An 18019-nucleotide genomic window follows, 5' to 3' on the forward strand; every position below is an offset into this window, starting at 1 on the left:
CCGTGGTAGTTTACTGTAGGCTTTGTCATCTGAAAATGAGTAAGGGGAGGAAGGACTTGGACAAAGAATTAAGGATCGCATCCTTACCGAGCTGCTTGTGCAAGGGAAAGCCCAGTTTACTTAGGCACTCAATCATTTTGATCATGTACAGTACATGATCGGTGACTGAGGCCCCATCCCTCATTCGAGTATTGAAAATGGCACAACTAATTTTGTGCCTTTCAACATCGTCAGGCATGCCAAAGGAGTCATTCAACATTTGAAGCATCTCCTGTGGTTGGGTGTTCTCGAACCTGCGGCTAAACTCATCATTCATTGCCGCCAGTATTATGCACCGAATGGTGGTGCGATCGTTGAGCCACTTCTGGTAAGGGTCTCGGACCGTCTCTCTAGCATTCAGGGCTGGCTCCTCAGGTGCCGAATCCATTACTACATAAAGGATCTGCTCATGCTCAAGGATGTTTTCAATTTTCGATACCAGCTATCGAAATTAGGTCCCATGAGCTTGTCATTATCTAATAATGACTGGAGCGACAGGGTAGTGGCTATAGTTGCATAAAAGAAAACCAGACCTTTATTAGTATATAAATTATTAATACTAAAGACTTGAACTTTAGTCTAAAGTTTCTCCCAGTATTTTTATGAACTGGTAGCCTCAACCTTCAATTCGAGGAATTACTTTAATTCCTTAGTGGGTACTAGAATCCGCACAGACTACACACGAGCCCAACTTTGGTTGGTCAACCCATGTGCATCTATAGGTAGGTTCATAACCAGTTGTTTCTCTAAACAACTTCTAGTAATTAATTTTGCCCCAGAACCTAATCAGTAGGCTTTGGCCTCCACTGAAAAGATTTGGTTAGGTCCAACCATTAACATGACTTGATTTGGTGAATCGGACCAATAAATGATCAGGCCCGACTTTGGCCGGCCAACCTAACCACCATCAGAAAGACTCAACCAAATTATCATACTATGAATGATAATTCCATTAGTCAATAAGCACCAGGCCTTTGGGCCTCCAGTGATTATTAAACTAATGAACTCATTATCACTCACTTAATGGGAGGCTATGACTTAGTTATCATAATAACTTGATCATTTTTAGGGACCTAATAATTTTTGAAAATTTTATTAAAGGATAGATGAGAAGAAATTAACCAGCCAATTTTAATCCTCCCACTGACTTTACTAAGTCAGATTAAAAAGGCTTTAATTAAAGTCGACATTAGGAGCACCTAAATCAGTCACACTGATTTACCTAATGACATGGGTGAGCCCTAATCACCAAGTGATCTAATCAAAACCTAACTCACCAGGTTGGCCAGGTAAGTGAGATCAGTGGTGGGGATATGCCATTAACTCGTCAGAGATCGAATCAATGCGAGTAGCTCCCACTTAAAAATCACTGGTCAGACTATCGAACTTACCTTAGACACCAACTGATTCATTAGTTTTAATTTGATCAACTTAGTAAATAGGGCTCCCCCGCATAGCCATGAATTAAGTCCATCTTGGTCTAGTTAAAGACATAGACCCATTCAACTACAACTATTGGTGTTGAGTCTAAAGTGTCCTTGACCTAATCTAATTCAATTTTTGATTAGATTTGATCAATTACTCTAATTTAGTCTATTTCTTTAAGCTAACCTTAGGTCTAACCCAATTATGAACCTAATCCATCTGACCCATTGACCCACAAGTTTATGCAATTGTCTTAGGTCTTAATTCACAATTCTAGACTAACTAGACAACACTTAATTCTTTTAATTAAGTATTTGGGCTGATGGATCAGGGTTTGGTATTTCGAAAATAATTTTTAAATTTGAAAGGGTTTATTTTCTGTTCACCAAATGTGTTAACTCATTTCACAAACGGATCAGCACATTTCATAAACAGCAATCCTATTGCTAATTACATAACAGAAAATAGCTCAATCAAAATAAATCATGAATATTCATTTAGATCTAATCTAACACATTCATGATAAATTTTATAATTAAACTTTTATAATTAAGTCCTTTCACTGTTTCATCTACATGAGATATAATCGTAGCAGCACCCCTACCACCATAGGAGAACCCCATTGAATGGAAGGAGAGGCCTTTAAACCCTACTTTTCTCCTATGATCGGACGACCATGGCAACCAACCCAATTAGACTACTTGCTACTTGGATCAAGTATATCTAAATATACTAATTTCAAAATTTAAATTTCAAATTTCAAATTTTAAATTTTTGAATTTGAAATTTCAAATAAATTTTAAATTTCAAATTTTTGAATTTTAAAATTTGAATTTTAAATTTTGAATTTTAAATTTGAAATTTCAAACAAATTTTAAATTTCAAATTTTAAAATTTTGAATTTTAAATTTTGAATTTCAAATTTTAAATTTCAAAACTCAAATTTTAAATTTTAAATTTTAAATTTTTGAATTTTGAATTTTGAACAAATTTTAAAATTCAAATTTTAAATTTTAAATTTTAAATTTAGACTTTTAGATTATAACTTAATCTATGCATGCAAATGTATATCATATTTTAGAACCCGCTCTAATACCATCTATGAGAAAAACTATGTAGGGGTAAAATGGTAATTTTAAAACTTTTTCAAATTATAATTTTACAGCAGAAATAATTAATTAATATAATTAATTAACATAAATTAACCCTACATGAGGATCGAAATATGATATAAATAGCATGTGTTTAAATTTGAATTTTGAATTCTCTACAGTAAATATTTTACTGTTATGTGTTCAGAACATATTACCGTCGTACGGATAGTCGATCGTCGCAATCTGATCACCGTCGGAAGGATCTGATCATCGCAATATAGCCACACAGTATGTCTGACCTTTGTAGATCATCCACACGAAGCTTCCGATCTGATCGGCTCCTCACGAATGCTAGTTCGTCGCAGAACCCTTTTGACGGCCGATGTTGATCGAACTCTTTCGATCTTGATCTGCTGACTCCTTGAATGCTCTCGATCATCAATAGATGTACTTGAGAGGTTGATAAAGCTCTTTCTAAAATCTGGTGGGCTCACAAGACTCGTAGCTCACTTCTCACTTCCCGAACCCTAGGCAGAAACCCTAGGGTACTCTCAGAAAAGCCTGTGCCTCTTTCTGTTTCTTTTCTTTTCTCTTCTCTTCTTTTCTTTTCTCACGCACGAGACTTTTCTCATGCCCCCTTTTCTCTAGGATCAGATTAGCACATGTCCTATCTTCTCTTCCTTTTAAAAAGAGTGCAAAATGCATCTTTGCAGCATTTTCTCCGCATGAGAGGATAAAGATAAGTGGTTGCTCATTTGAATTCAAATCGAATTTGAATTCAAATGCCAACCAACTCATGTTTATCCACTCTTGGCATGAGAAGAGAGGGGCATGGGCTACTTTGTGCATGGATAATTTTCACGAGAAATCTTTTCTCGTGTGGAAGAACTGGCGCACAAAATAAAGGGGTGGCGCATGGATTAGTTGTCCATTCAAATTCAAACATTCTTTGAATTTGAATGACCAACAAACCAAACTTTATCCAGATAAATGGTGCACAAGAGAGGGCATGGGAAGGCTTCTGCATGGGAGAAAATTCATGAAAAATTATTTCTCATGAATTCAAATGGGCACAGATGAATGAGGTGGCATAGGGAGAGAATTCAAAAGGTGGTTTCAACCTAATTGAGCCAACCTAATCAAAATAGGTTAGGCACAATTAGACTAAGTTCAACCTAACTTAATTAAGCTTAATTAGGCTCAATAAAATCTTAATCAAATCAAGAATTGACTAAATCCAACCCCTGATCAAATCAGTGACCAAAACACCTTAGCGATTAGGTCAACACTTAACCTAATCAGGTCAAACCCAACTGAATCCAATTCAATTGGACTTGATCCAAAAATAATTACTCAATCAATTGAGTTAATTAGTGATCAAATCACTAGTTAAACCTCTCATAAATACTGAATCTAAATTTGATGGGTAATCGGACATCAAAGTCCATCGATATGAAACCTTGATCAAAAAGTCCCAAACCAGTGGGACTCTTGACCCCGGTACCCAAAATGTGTGGGACTCATGATCAGAGAATCTTGATTCTCGATCATAGAGTCCCAAATACATAGGACTCATAGTCCATGAGCAATAGGACTCTTCATCAGCCATCAGATCAGATAGGAACCTCTAATATGTGTGACCCCGCAGGTTCGAACCTAAGCCGATAGTACAGAAATAAATTCTTGTACTAATCGATGTGACCATCTAGCAATGGTACCCAATGTCTGGATAGGTCGAATAGTTACAATCGCAATACTCAGAACCTACGTGAATATAGTTACTGTATAATTCATCCCTTTTGACCCCCTGTGTTTATGATGACTCAGGGTTAAACTGTCAACCCTGATCAGATCATCCGAATCATGCTCAACTCAAATAGTCCTGTGACTCCTCACTAGGACTATCCTAGCCAAGGTTTTGCTAAATTGAAACATGACTGTACACAGCTCCTAAACTGGAGTGGTCAATCCCATCTTGACACACGCACCGACAAGTCAAGTACTTGACTACACCCAGCATCCTTCCGTCACTGAATTAGAAATTCAGATAGTCCAGTGCCTAAGTGCAGTGAGTTACTTGCAAGTCATTGTGGCGGTCTCAGGTCAGAGGGACAGTTATACCCATATCCCATCAGAGCAAATCTTGATAGCAGAAATAGCTTCAGAGTCGGTCACGTTCAGTGCAGATGTACCCTTACATCTCACCTGTATGTCATACCAGTGTCTCCACACTCCTTGATTAAGAGGACAACCAACCCATATGGCACACAACGACCTATGCTTGATAAACGTTGTCTTCCTTGGTAACAATGTATCATTTGGTCGCGAACAGGTTTAAGGACTAAACGACAAATCCTCCTTTATCGAGTCTAAATAGTCCTAAAGACTTCATCACAACATAGGAGTTCATTAGAAGATGAAATATTTTGTGATGAAAAATATGAAAATAACTTTTATTTATTTATAATTTATATACTAATACAAATAGGAGCACAACCATCAACAGGTTGACGATTGGCTTTGAGATACTATTCTCAACAAGAGGTTCCTGAACGTTGGAGATAGAAGACCAGTTTCAATTCTAGCATTAGGAATCTTGAAATTTGTATTTGAATCCCATATCGTTGTTCTTAATGATTGTCATTTCTGTCTCAGTTTCTTTTTAAATGTCATTTCTGTAGGCCTTCTGGCCAAAAATGATTATGAAATTTCAATAAAGAAACAAGTGTGTAATATCATTATGAATGGTGTTTCTATTTTTTATAGATATTTGAACAATGGTGTGTATATGTTATCACAACCTGTTAATGTAGTCTATTCAACTGGCAAGCACCCTAGATTAGATAGTGTGTCAGATATCTACTTATGACACTGTAGGCTAGGTTATATAAACAAGAACAGAATAAACAGGTTGACTCAAGAGGAAATCCTCGAAGTCAGTGATTGTGAATCACTTCCAACCGTGAGTCCTGTCTTCTTGGTAAAATGACCAAGTCACCTTTTACTGAAAAAGGTGAGAGAGCTACTGAGCTCTTGGGCTTAGTACATACTGATGTATGCGGGCCCATGAGCACAAGTGCTAGAGGTGGATATTTCTACTTCATAACTTTCACGGATGATCTATCCAGATATGGATATGTCTATCTGATGAAATATAAGTCGAATTCATTTGAAATGTTCAAATGATTCCGAAGTGAAGTAGAAAAATAAACTGGGAAGAATATTTAAACTCTTAGATCTGATCGAGGAGAAAAATATCTTTCTAGTGAGTTTCTTACATATTTAGGAGAGAATGGGATTCTCTCCCAATGGACTCCTCCAGAAACACCACAGCATAATGGTGTGTCTGAAAGGAGAAATCAGACTCTGTTAGACATGGTCTGATCCATGATGGGTTTTGCCAACTTACCGATATCCTTCTGGGGATATGCACTCGAATCGGTCTGTTATCTGTTAAATAGGATTCCAAATAAGTCTGTAATTAAGACTCCATATGAGATATGGATAGGGCATAAGCCAACACTTTCACACCTTAGGATTTGGGGGTGCCCGACCTATGTCAAACGATTAGTCATAGACAAACTTGGACCTAGGTCTGACAAATGCACATTCATCAGGTACCCCAAAGAGACCAAAGGATATTTTTTCTACCATGCTGATGAACAAAAGGTGTTCGTCAACCTTAAGGCAATCTTTTTAGAAAAGAAGTTCCTTGGTGAAGGAACCATTGCCTCTAAGGTTGAACTTGATGAAGTTCAATAGGTAGAAGGACCGACACCAATAGCTGAACCTGAGTCAGATTTGATTAGATCAGATCCGGAGCCCAATGTACCTGCACCATTAAGGCGATCTGATAGAGTACCACATCAGTCAGATAGATAATACGGTTTCTTGGTCCAGGACGGTGATCCCATCGAACTCGATGAGAATGATGAGGATTCAATCACCTATATAGATGCAATGCAGAGACCTGATTCTGAGAAATGGCTTGAAGCCATGAAATCCAAAATGGAGTCCATAAAGATCAACGATGTATGGATATTGGTTGACCCATCTGAAGGGGTTAAATCCATTGGGTGTAAATGGGTGTTCAAAAGGAAAAGGGGTGCAGACAGAAAGGTGGAGACCTATAAAGCCCGTCTGGTTGCCAAGGGGTATCATCAACATTATGGTATTGACTATGACGAGACGTTTTCCTCTGTGGCAATGCTCAAATCCATTCGGATAATGCTTACAATAGCTGTCTATCTGGATTATGAGATCTGGCAAATGGATGTAAAGATAGCTTTCCTGAATGGAGAGCTGACCGAAGAGGTGTATATGATACAACTTGAGGGGTTTACATTCACAAATGAGTCCAAGGTGTGCAAGCTTTAGAGATCCATTTATGGATTGAAGCAAGCTTCTCGGAGTTGAAATATATATTTTGATAAGGTGATCAAAACATATGGCTTTGTCAAAAATGGAGAAAAGCCCTGCATCTATAAATGGACAATAAAGTTATGGTATTTCTTGTTTTGTACATGGATGACATTCTCTTAATGGAGAATGACATCCCCGTACTACAGGAAATAAAAGTTTGGTTGTCATCACAGTTCTCCATGAAGGACTTGGGTGAAGCATCCTACATCTTAGGAATGAAGATCTATAGGGATAGATCTAAAAAGATGCTTGGGTTATCCCAGTCCACGTATATAGACACTGTGCTGAAGAGGTTCAGCATGGAGAATTTCAAGAAGGGCTATCTACCGATAGGCCATGAAATTTTTCTCTCTAAGAAGGATTGTCCGACAACTCCTCAAGAGAGAGAGCATATAAGTAGAGTCCCATATGCTTCGACCGTGGGATCTATCATGTGTGCCATAACATGTACAAGACCAGATGTGGCATACTCACTAGGAGTGTGAGTAGATACCAATCTGATCCTAGAGAAAATCATCGAAAAGTGGTTAAAGCCATCCTTAAGTATTTGAGAAATACTAAGGACTAATGGTTGGTTTATGGTGAGTCAGATCTAAAACTTGTGGGGTTCACAGACTTCAGGTTTCAATCTAACCATGATGACAACAGAAGCGTGTCGGGTTATATCTTTACTCTGAATGGTGGAGCTATCTGCTGGAAGAGTTTCAAGCAGCATACTATGGCAGACTCTATTTGTGAGGTAGAGTACATCACAGCATCAGATGCCGCGAAGGAAGCTGTGTGGCTGAGAAAATTCATCATCGAGCTCGGAGTAGCACCCTCCCTCGATGGTTCGGTCCTGCTCTACTACGACAGCACTGATGCCATAGCTCAGGAGAAGGAACCCAAAGCACACCAGCGAACAAAGCATATTTTGTGCCACTTTCACTTGATCCGGGAGATTGTGGATCGAGATGACGTTGACCTTCAGAAGATCGATGGAAAGGACAACTTGACCGACCCCTTCACTAAAACCCTGACGATAAAGGAGTTCGACAACCACAAGTTGAAGATGGGTATTAGATACTATGCTGAGTGGCTTTAGGACAAGTGGGAGTTGTTGGAAAATGTATCCCAAAAATCAATCGTCAGTCTATTGACAGTTGAGCAATCTTGTATGGTAATTGATTTCTTAATAAATAAAATATATTTGGCATTTTCATCATAAGCATTCATCTTCTAATGAACTCCGTTATTATGATGAAGTTTTTAGGACTATTTAGATTCGATAAAGAGAGAATTTATCGATTAGTCCTTAAAACTGTTCACGACCAAATGATATACTGTTAATAAGGATGACAGCTTCTATCGAGCATAGGTCACTGTAGGCCATATGGGTTGGTTATCCTCTTAACCAAAGAGTGTGGAGATATTAGTATGGCATATAGGTGAGATGTAAGGGTACATCATCATTGAACGTGACCAACTCCAGAGCATTCTGCTGTTGAGAATGTCTCTGATGGGATATAGGTATAAGTGTCCCTTAGATCTAAAATCACCTCAATGACTTGCAAGCAACTCACTGTGCTTTGGTACTGGACTAACTGAATTTTTAATTTAATGACGGAAGGCTTCTGGGTATAGTCAAGTACTTTCGAAGTCAGAGTGTGATCGAGATGGGATTGACCACTCTCAGAGTTGGAGAAGAATGAGTCACTGTATTTCAATTTAGTAAAACCTTGGCCAGGATAATCCATCAAATGGATTTGATATTTTGAAATACAATGTGGACAACCTGATCAGAGTTGACAGTTGATCTCTGTGGTGTCCTATGATCATTTTGGTCAAGAGAATGAATTATATGGAAACTATATCCGTATGGGTTCTAAGGATGTTGTTCTACACATTCGACCTATCCGATCATCGGGTACCATTGCTAGATGATCACTTTGATTGATATAAAAATTTATTTCTGTACTACCAGCTTAGGTTCAGACCTATGAGGTCACACACATTAGAGTTCATGATCCGATCGGATGGTTGATCAATGATTAAGAATCGTTCTAGGATTAAATGATCAATACGATTGATCGATTAGCAATTCGATTGCTAATTGACTTAATTTGATTAAGCCAATGGACTGAGATTAAGTCTAATTGAATATGATTTAATTAGATTTAGTTTAGGCTTGATTGGATTAAGTTCAATTAATTTATTGGATAAGCCAAATGCAAGAAAAAAACTAGTCCTAGTTCAATTAGGACTTGGGTCAACCTAATATCTAATTTGATTAGAAAATTAAATTAGATTTAAATCTAATTTAATCTGATTAAATTAGGTTCTTAATTGGGTTAAGACTTATTTTAATTAGGTTGATCTAATTTTGATTTGAGAAACTAAATTAAAATAAGTCATAAGATAGAATCCTAGTAAGACTAGGATTCCACCTTGCGCCACATAAGCCACCCCCCACGCCTTCTCTCTTATTCCATGCCAATCCCCTCTTATTTTGTATGACAAAAGCCCTCTCCCAGGTCTTTTCCATATCCAAAAAGTTTTCTCTCTTCTTTCATATATGGAAAGTGGTTGTGGATCAAATCAAAGTAGGAATAAGTTTGGATTTCAAATTCTATCAGATAGAATTTTAGAAATCCAAAACTCTTTTCTTTTTGCATCGAATTTATCCAAATTTTTTCTAAGATTTTCATGACATTTAGGGCACACATTGTGCACCCTTTGCTAGTGGTCCATGCACGAAAATAAGGAGGCACCCAAGAGTTGGGTGCCCCTTATCTTGCCATGTTTGGATAAGCCTTGACTAGATATTTGACCTAGACAAGGACTCTATCATATCTCTCTTTATAAAATGAGTTTCTTCATGAAATTTTTGAAGAACATAGATATTTGAGAGACCTTTGGAGCATCCAAAAGTTAGAGGGAAAGACCTTTGGGTCCTAGAGATATAATAGACACAAGATAGGGTGTCTAGGAGAGAGTAAAGAGAAGAAGAAGAGGGTCTTTTTCTAGGGTTGTTAGTTTCATCTCTTCCCTTCCTCCATCTTGAGTTTTCTGAAAGTGTCTTAGATCTAAAACTCCTCCTACTTTTTATCTTTAGAAGAGCCCAAATCAAGAAGAAGGAGATACTTGATCAACCATCGAAGAAGGATCAGCGCAGTACTAGCATACTGTGCTGATTTTCTGAAGCAAGACTTCTGGTCGAGATTCGTGGGCTCGTGTGGATGACTCCTAGAGATCGGATGCATGTGTGGTTTGCAACATCATCCTCAAGCCCGGATCAGCAAGGTTAGAATGTCTAACTTGCAAGGTAATAGATCTGATCTATTGTTTAATAAATACATTAGATGTAGTATAGAAACATGTTGATATGATCAACATATAGTTCATGCTCTATATATTTTAATTTTTGATTCAATGCTATGTAATAATCATGTAATAGAATCTTAGATCTAGAAATTCTTGGTTTTAAAAAATAAATTTTGATTTATTTTAGTCTTCAGCTACCTGATCTTGAAAAAGTTTCAAGATCTAACCCTGAAACCCTAGATCTGGTTCCTTCAAAAACAAGCATCGAGGAGTTGGAACATCTATTTTGATGAGACAGTGAAATCGTTTGGCTTCATCAAAAATATGAATGAACCTTGTGTGTACATGAAGACTAGTAGGAGTGCTATTATCTTCTTGATCTTGTATGTGGATGATATACTACTCATTGAGAATGATATTTCGATGTTGCAATCAGTCAAGACATGGCTATCACAAAAATTTTTCATGAAAGATTTGGGTGAGGTATCCTATATACTTGGTATAAAGATCTATAGGGATAGATCAAAAAGAATACTAGGCTTGTCCTAGTCTAGGTACATTGATCTTATGTTGAGGAGGTTCAACATGGAGAAAGGAAAAGAGGTTACTTGCCCATAGGTCGTGGTATACAACTCTCTAAGAAGATGTCTCCTAAGACACCTGAAGAGAGAAATAGAATGAGTTCTATTCCTTATGCTTTCACTGTAAAATCAATTATGTATGCTATGCTATATGCTAGACCTGATGTGGCTTATGCCTTGGGCATTGTAAGCAGATTTCAGGCTGATTTCAGAGAGGATCATTGAAAAGCTATGAAAAATATACTCAAGTACTTGAGAAGGACTAGAGATGTTTTTCTAATGTATGATAGATCTGATTTAAGATTGGAAGGTTATATTGATTCTAGTTTTTAATTTGATCCGGATAATAGCAAATCTATATTTGGATATGGTTCACTCTGTATGGTAGTGCAGCAAGTTGAAAAAGTTTCAAACAGCAAATTATTGTTGACTCGATAACTGAGGCTAAGTATATTGCTGCTAGTGAGGCTGCTAAGGAGGCCGTCTGGATGAAGAAATTTATCACAGAGTTAAGTGTGGTTTTAGGTATTGTATAACCAGTATCCATTTATTGTTATAATACTGGGGCAGTTGCTCAAGCCAAAGAACCAAGGTCTCATCATAAATTCAAGCACATCCTAATACAGTTCCACCTCATTTGGGAGATAGTCGAAAGATGCGATATGATCGTGAAGTGAGTTGACATTAAGAATAATATAGCAAACCCGTTCACTAAGGCCTTGTCAATGTAGTAGTTTGACTGCCACCTTGATAGCATGGGCATCAAGTATAGGAATGATTGGCTTTAGTGTAAGTGAGAGATTGAAAGAATAAGGCCTTACAAGCCAATCGTATAAAGGATGCGATAGGATATTTTCTATAATTTAACTTTTAGACTCATGTAATTGATATTTATATTATTAATAAAATAGATATTTTTGATTCATTATATGCTGCATCTTATTATTTTTAAGATTATAATGAACCCCATAAGTCTGGACAATAATTTTAGGATCGTGATGAGATCACATCAGTGAGATCTAAATCTTTGATAGCCATGATCTAAAATATTTTTAGTCGTTGGTTCATTGAGTTGGAGATCAACGATACCAATAAGACTGGTATGTCCTATATATACTCAAGAATGAGGATGGTTGATCTCACAACTACTTGTGTCATGACATTAATACAAGGATATGGGTGCTCATTAGAGAATGAGTTCATTAAATAGACCTATGAGAGAATATCAGATAGAGTTTTATTTACATGTCAACTGATGATTCTCTAGTGGGAGTTGTGTAAGTGATCTTTTGATCTAAAATCATCATGGTACCTTGTGTTTATGGATCCATATTTTGATTCACTTTCTAACTTGGTTCTTTGATCTTTGTATGGGATGTTTTGGATATGGTGAAGTATACATGAAGGTTGTGAGTGATCAATAAAGGATCAGTCACTCCAAATAAGAGAAGCGAACATCCTATGTGATCTCATAGGTCGATAATTCTGGAAGTCTTTGGCCAAAGCAGGATAATAATTAGAAAAAAATTTTTAATATATCATCTACTGAATCATCACCTTCAGATCAAGATATATAGAGATAAGTGATTGGGCTTGACATGTTTTCATACCCACAGCTCATCTGGGATGTTGTTTGACTGAAGGATTGAATTACACGGTAACTTACCACTGAAGGGTATTTTGATATTTTTTTATCAAAATTTTAAATCTTTTAGATAGTTCTGATATGTTGCTAGACATCAATCTTGACTTATGGACTTATCAAAATTAAAAGAGTTTAATTTAAAAATTAATTAGAAAGAGTCCTAGTTGATTGGGACTCTTCGGGTAACCTAATCTGATTGGATTAGGACTATGTCGAAAGTTTAGGTCTACTGCTGGCTTGATTTGGAACCCAATAGATCACACACTTTAAAATTTAATATTTATTTGATTTAATTAAAATTTAATATAGATTTTAAGGGTTAATTTGATATGCTAGCACATTGTATTAACCCAAGTTCCTAAATTGGTTTAGATCAAAATGTTTGAGCTAATCTAGACCAGTTATCTTTAACCTAATGGGATTGGGTCAATTTTGATTGGATTCCTATCCAACTTGAAATAGTTTCAAGTGGAGAAGAACTCCTCTGCACCCATCAGATGCCACACCAAAAAATAAATGCCGTCCCACTCATTTTAGCATGTGAAGATGGAGAGTCCTTCTTAAAGAAGGAACTTACCTTAACGTGTTGCCTTAAATGATCAACCAGAACTCTAATGATCTATCACTAATTTAAGATGGGTTTTTTATGGCACGTACAAGAGGAAGAGTCCTTCTATGTGAAGGCTCTCTTGCACCAAAAATTCTACACAGTGAATTTATTCACTATGTGAGAAAGTGGAGCGCCAAAGGTTGGCGCCCCTTGGTCCCATCTCATGTCTCTTGGTCCCTCATATATATGGGACATCCCATATGGTCCAAGTGCTAGATTTTTGGGTGGCTAGAGATAAGAGGCATGTAAATCAGTAGAAAAATTTTAGAAAAAATCTAAGAAAAGGGCAAGAAAAAATTGAGAGGCAAAAGTTGCAAGAAGGGTGGTGAGAGATTTAGCAAGTGTTGCTAGTATGTCCTCGGATTTGGTTTTTTCATATGTTGGTGCCAAAAATTAAATCTTAGATTGTAAGACATCTGAAGAGTGTCTTCTTGGTGTGATTCTAATAGCAAGTTCGAAGGTGACTCGGCTTTAGTATGATTGTTTCTCATGTTCGAAGCTGGCAGTATTCTTGAGAAGACAAGGCTGTGGCAGCGCACCAGTTAGGAAGGATTTTGGCCAATTTTCGTGTGGATCATCATTGGAGGGCTTCTACTTTGGAGTCTCGTGGAGATCACCAACATGTCACTTTTTTATTTTGGTGAAAGTATAAAATTCTATCCTTTTGATGCTTGTTTATGTTTTGATCGATATCGGTAAGGTGATTCTAGGGTTAGAGTTTTAGATCAATAATTTTAATTGTTAAAGTTATTGACTTGTTTAGTTTTGAAATTTTAAAAATTACTTTTCACTATATGGCCGGAACCCAACACAAGGCTCTCATGATGATCCAGGGGGCAACTGACGCCCTCTTGTGCATCGACTTCCCGACAACCGTTTGGAAAGGTACTCGAGTCTTGTATTTTGGACTTCAGTCGGAGAGCATCAACTCCTTCCAGTAGCTTGAGCATTCTTTTATGGCCCACTTTAGCACTAACCAAAGGGTGTCATGAACATCAGACAGTCTCTTCTCTATCAAGCAGGGTGAGATAGAGATGTTGAAAGATTTTGTGGCTCATTTTAACATGGCCACACTTGAGGTCTGGGACCTCCATAAAGATATGACCATATCGGCCATGAAGAGGGGTCTGAGGAGATCTAGATTCACCTACTCTCTAGATAAGACTCTCCTTCAGAATTATATTGAATTTTTAGATGTACAAGTATATTTGCATGGATAAAGCTGCTTCTAACCAACGCCAGATAGAAGGAAAAGGTTAGAAGAAGAAATAGAAGAAAGGTAGAGCTCTGACCGAATCAAGTAGGCTAACTGTCAATAAGTGAGTTTCACCTCAATGATGGAGTTCGAAGCCAAATAACTATGGTAGGTATGACTCTATACTCCTCTTTCTGCTCTTCGTGCACAAATTTTGATGGAAATCGAAGAAGCAAAGTATCTTCAACACCCCCCACTGATGGAAGCACCATCGAGGAGCCGTAATAGAAAGAAGTACTGTCGATTCCATCATGATCATGGTCATGATACCGAACAGTCCATCCAGCTCAGGGATGAGATAGAAGTCTTGATTCGATGAGACTACCTCGAAAAGTTTCAATGAGATCGCCTGACTCAACCTCCCACCGATCAACAACCTTAGCCACATACTAAGGAGACACCCAACAATTGATCAATGGTGGAAGTAATCAACATGATCTCTGTGCGATTGAAAAACTGAGGGGCAACTTCTGAAGAAGAGTCAGCAAAGAAACGATGACTCGATAATGTAATTATTTTTTCGAAAGAAGACGTTCAGGAAATACAAACTCTCTGTGATGATGCTGTCATTGTTTTGGCAACAATAGCAAATTATGATGTAAAAAAATTTTAGTGGATAATGGAAGCTCAACAGATATTCTATTTTACTTAACTTTCTCCTGAATGCACCTACTGACTGATCGACTTAGAAGAGTCTCGATGCCATTGGTTGATTTCACTAGGGATGCAGTTACTGTGGAAGGAAAAATTTCTGTCCCATTAACCGTAGCACCTGAACCACAACAAAGTACTATTCTCTTGACATTCATGGTTATCCGAGTTTCTTCAACTTATAATGCCATACTCAGATGATCTAGTCTTAGTACTCTGAGAGTAGTAGTCTCGACATATCATCTGCTAGTCTTATTCTCAATAAGAAATAAAGTCAGAGAGATGCCTGGAGATCAACAACTTGTCCGATGCTGCTTCTTGGTTTCCACATAGAATAACTAACTTGAAAACTCTTTGTCCATTGATAAAATAGACCAAAGAGAAAATAAAAAAAAGAATGAACCATTCGAGCAACTGGTTTCCATCCCACTAAAAGAAGAAGTTCCTGAGAAGACGATCCAAATTTGATTGCAGCTGTCTGATCCGGAGTGGCAGCAACTAATCAATCTACTAAGAGCAAACATTGATATTTTTGCTTGGTCGGCTACTGATATGACAGGTATTCCTCTGGAGGTAGTAACCCATCAGCTAAATATTGATCCAAATGTTAAGCTGGTGAGACAAAAGAAAAGATAATTTGCTCTCGAAAGGCAGAAAGTCATCGACCAAGAAGTTGACAAGCTCCTCACGGCTGGCTTCATCAAAGAAGCTAATTATCCTGATTGGCTCGCCAATATAGTAATGGTGAGAAAGGCCAATGGAAAATAAAGAATCTACATCGACTATACAAATCTGAATGAAGCTTGTCCGAAGGATAATTTCTCTTTATCGAAGATCGACCAATTAGTTGATGCAACTTTGGGACACCAACTCTTAAGTTTCATGGATGTCTTTACAAGATATAATTAGATTCGAATAGCGTCCGAAGATGAGGAGCATACTTCGTAACCGACAAAGGCATTTACTGTTATAAAGTAATATCTTTCGATTTAAAAAATATTGGAGCTACTTATCAACGACTAGTCAACAAAATATTCAAGGTACAAATCAGGCAAAATATGGAGGTTTACGTAGATGATATGCTGGTAAAAATTTTTCAAACTACTGATCATGTTCAGAATCTAGAAGAAGCCTTCACCACACTTTGACGACATCAGATGAAGTTAAATCTAACCAAGTGTGCATTCGGGATAACTTCTGAAAAGTTTTTTGAATTTTTTGTATCACAACAAAGAATTGAAGTCAATCTCGAGAAAATAAAGACTATCATCAATATAAAATATTCAAGCTCCAAGAAAGAGATACAGTAGTTTAATGGAAGGATCGTTGCACTTAACCGATTCATCTCAAGATCTATAGAAATATGCTTGCCCTTTTTTAAAATCTCGAGGCAAGCAAATAACTTCTCATGGTCAGACAAGTGCCGACAGTCTTTCAAAGATCTAAAAAGATATCTAATGTCTCTACCATTGCTTACAAAATTAAAGGTCGGAGAAACTTTGTATCTCTACTTGGCAACTTCGATGAAGGTAGTTAGTTCGGTACTTATCCAGGAGGATGAAAATCAAATTCAATGATCAATCTAGTACACTAGCAAGGTGCTTCACAATACCGAAGTAGGATATTCAAGAGTGGAAAAGATGATCTATGTTCTAATCATATCATCACAATGGCTTCGTCCATACTTTCAAGCACATCCTATTGTCGTCTTGATAGATCAGCCGTTGAAGGTAATTTTACACCGACTTGATACTTCAGGTCGAATGGCAAAGTGGGTAATTAAGCTCAATAAATTTGATATACAATATCGCCACGTCCATCGATGAAGGTACAAGTTTTGGCTGATTTTATCATCAAGTGTACAATATCAGATAATAATCCTGAGGATGAAGCTAACGACAAAAAAAAGCAAGCTACAACTCTCGAGCCTAACTTAACATTGGCATGGGTGCTATATATTGATGGAGCATCTAATGCACAAGGCAGTAGAGCTGGTCTCATTCTTACCAATTTTGAAGGGGTTGTAACTGAATATATCCTTCGATTCAATTTTAAAGCTTTGAATAATCAAACCGAATATGAAGCACTCCTAGCTGGCTTAAAGATTGTCAAAAAACTTGATATTGATAATTTGAAGGTCTTCACTGACTCACAGCTGATTACTGGGCAGGTTAAAGATGAGTTTGAAGCTTGAGACCCCGTTATGATAAAGTATCTTTAGAAGGTGAAAGATCTTACATCAATCCTAAAATATTTTGAGATTTTTCACATCCCAAGGATAGAAAATGCTCGAGCTGATGCACTTTCTCGACTCGCAATCACTTTATTCAACTTGCTAGATCAGACATTCATCGAATGCCTAGAACAGTCGAGTATTAATAAAGTCAAAGTAGTGCTACAAATCAATGATGAACCAAACTAGATGGACCTGATCATCTAGTACTTGACTGATGAAACTCTACTTGCGAATTCCTCAGAAGTCAAATGACTTAGATGGACGGCCTTGCAATATATTTTGATAAGTGGCCAACTTTATAAGAGATCATTCTCTCTTCTCTTACTGAAGTGTTTGGGACTGATAGATGCCGACTATGCACTCATAGAAGTTCACGAAGAGATTTGTAAAAATCACTTGGAGGGCAAATCTTTAATTTATAAAGTCTTATGTCAAGGATACTATTGGCCCACCATGAAAAAAGATGTAGCTGAACTTGTTCGGAGATGCGAACCATATCAAAAATATGCAAATAACAGCATCAACTGGCTAGTCAATTGACATCAATTATTGCGCCATGGCCCTTCGCATAGTGGAGAATTGACGTACTCGATCTTTTCCCTTCGACATCTGATCAAAGAAAATTCATAGTGGTTGCCATTGATTACTTCACCAAATGGGTGAAAGTCGAACCTCTGGCACAGATCACTAAAAGTAAGATGGAAGATTTCATTTAAAAGTCAATCATATGCAGATTCGGTCTACCACATACCATCATC

The sequence above is a fragment of the Elaeis guineensis genome, chromosome 14 (genome assembly GCF_000442705.2).
Source record: "Elaeis guineensis isolate ETL-2024a chromosome 14, EG11, whole genome shotgun sequence".
NCBI lineage: Eukaryota > Viridiplantae > Streptophyta > Magnoliopsida > Arecales > Arecaceae > Elaeis > Elaeis guineensis.